Here is a 6,000-nt window from a genome sequence, read left to right as displayed (position 1 = left end):
TTATCATTCAGATTTTTCTGATACAAATTTTCATCCCAGCTGGTTTTACTCATAATTGTTTTCAGCTTTGTGAAATTGGCCCTATTAAAGCACCAAGCATATATATTACTAGTCTAGACCAGGGGTAGGCAACCTATGGCACGTGTGCCGAAGGTGGCACGCGAGCTGATTTTCAGTGGCACTCACACTGACCGCGTCCTGGCCACCGGTCTGGGGGACTCTGCATTTTAATTTAATTTTAAATGAAGCTTCTTAAACATTTTAAAAACCTTATTTACTTTATATTCAACAGTAGTTTATTTATATATTATAGACTTATAGAAAGAGACCTTCTAAAAATGTTAAAATTTATTACTGGCACGCGAAACCTTAAATTAGAGTGAATAAAGGGAGACTCGGCACACCACTTCTGAAAGGTTGCCGACCCCTGGTCTAGACTTTATTGTGCTTGCACATTATAAATGTGATCAAGTCATGATCACTTGTATCTAAACTTCCATTAACGCTTAGTTCTGTGATCAGGTTTTCTTTATCTGTTAGGACTAGCTGTAATAAAGAATTCTCCTGTGTTGTCTACAGCACTTATTGAATTAGGAAATGGTCCTCTATAATGTTTAGAAAGTCTAAGGATGTTTTACTATTGGCAGCATGAGACTTCCAGCATATGTCACTCCAGTTGAAGTCCCCCATGATTATGCAGTTTTTTCCTATGCATTGTAGATAGATGTGTAAGGAGGTGGTCATTCTGTTTGCCGCTGTGATTTGGTGGTCTGTTGCAGACACCATTTAATATCTCATCTTGTGCTTTATCTGTTAGGACATTGATCCATAAGCATTCAAGATAATTTTCTTCCGAGTTATCAGTGACTTGGAAACAGGTAATGCCATTTTTGACATATTTAATTTTTATTCGCTAGTAACCATTAAAACATGTTGATTTGCAACTTGGTTTAGCTTTTACACTAAATCTGTGGCTTCTTTTTGCTAACCAGGTGCATGTACTATACTTATACACATTTATTTAAGCAATTATATAACTTAACTTACATTTATTTAGATTCTTAAATTTTGCATTTTTTATTGTGTTAGAAAATGATGAATGATGCATTTCTTATTTACTGGATGATTAATTCTTAACTTGTGATTTGTGTCCAGCTTCATCCGGATGGAAACTGAATCCAATTAAAAATGCACTAAAACATCAGTTTAAAATTGCTTTATTAGTTAAATAAAACTACCTTAAATGCCTGGATACATAAACTTTTTGATCAACTTTTTTCTTATCAAAACTTGCTTTTCCTTTAAAACTGATTTATTAAATGAAGGAAGCATTAGCTATAGTGAATTGAACTGATTGTTTCTGGTCACCATGTCCTTCAGGACTTTAGAACTAGTAGATCTCATCTTCTCACACCTACTTCTTATCATAGATTGAAAGCAGAAAACAAACTTTTTTCTGCTTTTTCAACTCCCAGTTGGTTTCTTAACTTTGAATGAACTCATTATTGAAATGAACTAGTTGAATAAACTGAAATGAAGAGAATATGCAGAAGAGGCTACAGCTATCCAAAGCTGGTTACTGCTATCTAAAGCTTCGTCAAATTCTGTTTCCAGGTGCTTAGCCAGTGACTTACACCAGATCAGTAGTTTTACTTATTAAAACTTTGGCAGCAGACATGTACTGCTTAATATTTTTTTTAATTTAATTTAAATGATTTTAATAGATTATTGTAAATTTAGGCTTCAACATAGGTTGTCGTAATTTCAAATGTAATTTTAAATAGGTACATTTTAAAAAATCTGTATTTAATTTAAATAAAAAAATCACCCTATTTTTATCCACACTGGTGCCCAGAGTCCCAGGACTTTGGAGTGGGAGCAAGGTGGTGCTTTTTTACTTTGGTGATAAACACTGTATTAAATAATTCACAAAGGTGTCTGCACGAGATGCAAGAGGACACCGGAATCCCTTTCTTCCTCAAATCTCTTTATAGAACACCTCCACAGTGGTGTGTGGAGGAGGAGCAGGTGGTGGTGGTGGTGATATCATTGGGAAGCAGAGAGCACTTTTCTGTGGGTCTCTAGAGGGGTGGCATCCTTCAGATAGGAAATGGCTGCAAGCATTTTCAAATTTCTGTGTGAGCCTGTTGGTGGGTATGCATGCACATCAGAGAACTTTGAGTTTGCACATCCCTTACTGAGTCTATTTGTGCTCCCAGGTTCTTTGTCTTACATAACAGTAGAGACGACAAAGCAACAAAAAACAGGAAAACTGTTCAACAAGAGAATGAAGGACCCTAAGAGGCAGTTACCTTTCTCAAAATTAGATTTATTAACATTTAATATATACAGAACTTAAATTGCCTTTAAAGACACTCTTACTAAACCTACTTGTCAGATAGAAATCATATGACTTTGTCTTGCATATGTTTTGTGGGGTTAATGTCTATGTGAAAGTGTTCTCTCATAATCACTATCCCTATCTTCCTTGTCCTTCCTATCTGGTGTCTCGGTGACCTATGTACACATTAGTTTTGGGTTGCTATTACACACTGATTTTTGATTTATACTTTAAGAAAAGACCCTTTGAGCTTTTCCAAGATGCGAGCTCCAGCATACAAGCGTACATATTAATGTTATACTGTACGTACAGAAAAGTGCAACTTTATAACAGTCAGCACATGGCTAGGTGTAATTACTGTTCCAGATTGACTAAGAATTGCACCCATCATAGGGTGGGCTGGGCCAGTTTGTTTACCTGCCGCGTCAGCAGGTTCAGCTGATCGCAGCTCCCACTGGCCGCGGTTCGCCGTCCCAGGCCAATGGGGGCTGTGGGAAGCGGCACAGGCCGAGGGATGTGCTGGCCGCAGCTTCCCGCAGCCCCCATTGGCCTGGAGTGGTGAACCGCGGCCAGTGGGAGCCGCGATCGGCCGAATCTGCCGACACGGCCGGTAAACAAACTGGCTCAGCCCGCCAGGGTGCTTACCCTGGCGAGCCGTGTGCCAGAGGTTGCCGACCCCTGTCTTAGGGCGTTTCTACATTTAAAACGCAACAGTGTAGAAGTGGCCTATGCTGGTGGGAAGGGTTCTCCTATCGGTGCAAGGAATCTACTTCCCTAAAAGGCAGTAGCTAGGTCAACAGAAGAATTCACAGCCCTGAGAGAAGTAGCTATACCAATGTAAGTTCCTAGTGTAGATCAGCTCTTCTTTTTGTCTCATCCATAGAATATATTCTCCTTTTAAAGTTCTTTGCAAAAGGGTCTGCCATTTTCTGTGTTTGTAGAACACCTACTACACTAGGGTCCCAGCCTGGTTGGCTTCTAGCTACTGGAATATAAATATTAAATGCTAGTACATCCTATTCAAAATAAAAAGTTATGCTTCTGAGTCAGTATTACACATGACCATATACAGCCACTGTTTCCTCCCCACCTTGAATTGAACAGAAGGGAAGTAATTTTTAATTTGGAAATGTCCTATCCCTGGTCAGATGGCATTTCTCTACCCCCTTCCCCAAATCACATGTAACTTCTGGTTTCCGTAAATATTGTTGCATCATTGGGGCTGGAAAAGATAGAGGGTATTGCACTACATTCTACTAAGAGCCTTGGTGGCCTTGAAAATGCAGCACAATACTTGTGTTTTCTACTACTCGAAAGTTTTTCAGCTTTTCTTTTTTTTGTGAGGGTTTGCAAGTATAGTTAAAGTGAATGTATGTTCTGAATTAAACTTCAAAGAAGACTTTTGTGCATTTGCTTCAGAATCTTATTCCTGAGACTTGTGGATTTACAAAGAGTTTCTTGTTGAAGTATTTCTAGGGATGATATTGTAAGTTTGCTATGGATCCCACTAGCCAGTTTCTCAGGAATATAGTGGTCTTCTTGTTTGGCAGTCTGTGGGTATCCATGTTAATTCTCAGTCAAGGTCCTGATCTTGCAAACAATTATGTATGAGCTTAATTTTAAGCATGCAAGTAGTTCACTGACTTCAATGGAATTGCCTGTGTTTAAAGTTAAGTGTTTGCAGGATCTGGTCTTTAGGTACAAAGCCCAAACATGTATGTTTGAGATCAAAAGGAAAAAATCCCAGATTGTTCTTGTGTCTGAAAATGACCTTGGACAAAGTCAATATAGAGAGGTTGAAATGGAGCCTTGGCATACAACTATTAACTTTGGTGATCTTTACTTGGTATGCTTGGATTTAATTCTTATCTAATACTTATTTAATCCAACCACACACTATAAAATAAGGATATAGAAATGTCCTTTTGAGAGGAGTACTTTGAGAACTTGTGTTAGGTAAGTATCTATAACATTTTATTTTATTTCATTTGTAAACATAGCACAATTACGTGTCTGAGATAAGTGATACACGTGTTTTGCAGCTTTATCTGAATTATTCATTCTTTACTTTTGTTCACTTTGTTTTTAACTTATCAAAGTTCTATGTACCTTTTACAGTAGTAATGATGTGAAAGTCATGATCTCTGGAATACACTTTGTTTTACCTTCCCTTTTCATTTTTTTTTGTTTTTCAACTTTAGAGGTCCTTCAAGGATAGGAGGCTGCATCAGGAACCTTGAAGCGTCTTGTCTGTGCTAGGACTATGCTTTACTAAAACTTCCCACTCTTGCCCATATGAGTTCAGCTTCATTGTTAAGAGCACTTCTGTAAATAATGCACAGGCAGCTGCTAGCATTTTAAACCCTATGTAAGACAAAGTGGTGAAAATTCCCATGCCCTGTCTACCCTGCAACTTAACATAGGTGACAGCACTAGCACTGAAAAACACATACGCATTTTCCCAGCAAAATTCCATTAAAGGGACTGTTAATGAAAGGTTTCAGAGTAGCAGCCGTGTTAGTCTGTATCCGCAAAAAGAACAGGAGTACTTGTGGCACCTTAGAGACTAACAAATTTATTAGAGCATAAGCTTTCGTGGACTACAGCCCACTTCTTCGGATGCATATAGAATGGAACATATATTGAGGAGATATATATATACACACATACAGAGAGCATGAACAGGTGGGAGTTGTCTTACCAACTCTGAGAGGCCAATTAAGTAAGAAAAAAAAATTGGCCTCTCAGAGTTGGTAAGACAACTCCCACCTGTTCATGCTCTCTGTATGTGTGTATATATATCTCCTCAATATATGTTCCATTCTATATGCATCCGAAGAAGTGGGCTGTAGTCCACGAAAGCTTATGCTCTAATAAATTTGTTAGTCTCTAAGGTGCCACAAGTATTCCTGTTCTTTTTGTTAATGAAAGGTGTGCTATATCCTGTGCAAGCAAAAGAGACTTTATTGTTCTTGGCTACATGGTTCACATGGTTGATGACATTTAATTTTAGAATATTGGCTTTCTAAGTTGGGAATAGGGAGCAATACAGATTTAGTAAGGTGAAAAGTGGTGTATGATTTGTATGAAAAATAGTCCAAATATCTGAAACTTGATTGATCTAGAGAACAGGTACAATACTCATAGTGGGACTGTAAACTTTCCCACTCTACCTTGCCATGGTGCCTTAAATCTGATTTTTGAAAGGACCATTTCTATGGTTAAAAGAGTAGTTCAGTTTCCATTCCTGTTCAATCTTTGGTCTCTCTGCTGCCTGTCAATTGTGGTGGCAGTTTTGTGATTTGGGTTCTGTTTGCTGGATACCTGATTGACTCATTTAACATATGCCTTGGAACAGCTGTAAGATGTTCACCATTGACCTGGTCTGGGTTTATATCAGTGATCTGAAGGTAAAAGGCTCTGTAGGCATGATGTTCAAATTCCTGGAAATCCTGCTGTCACTTGGAGTACAGAGTTGTAATTAAGGGTAGTGGGGAGAGAGAGAGAGAATAGCTCAGATATAAATTAGTATTGAAGCAGTGTTTTTTGTTGACCAATTCTGAATCTACATGTAGTTTTCTGAAAAAAGGATTATTACAGTGTAAGGTCTCCCTATAAGGTCTCTATTTGTATAGAATTTTACTTGCCAAATGTTCTTA

The 6,000-nt window shown here is 38.1% G+C and overlaps 1 protein-coding gene across 5 annotated transcripts in view; it reads left to right on the top strand.

Annotated features, from left to right (window-relative positions):
• The window catches only part of TMEM161B (transmembrane protein 161B), an 89,195-nt gene that overhangs the window by 12,059 nt on the left and 71,136 nt on the right, over positions 1 to 6,000 (top strand). The window contains exon 2 of one of the 5 annotated variants that reach the window (XM_065599148.1): positions 818 to 878. The exons of the other annotated variants lie outside the window; for them this stretch is intronic. The gene's annotated coding sequence lies outside the window, so the exon portion shown is untranslated. The remainder of the gene's footprint in view (positions 1 to 817; positions 879 to 6,000) is intronic. 5 annotated transcript variants of the gene reach the window in all.

Source organism: Chrysemys picta, chromosome 6, assembly GCF_011386835.1.
Source record: "Chrysemys picta bellii isolate R12L10 chromosome 6, ASM1138683v2, whole genome shotgun sequence".
Classification (NCBI taxonomy): Eukaryota; Metazoa; Chordata; order Testudines; family Emydidae; genus Chrysemys; species Chrysemys picta.
Note: the sequence above shows the minus strand (reverse complement) of the source record. Positions and strands in the feature narration are given on the sequence as shown.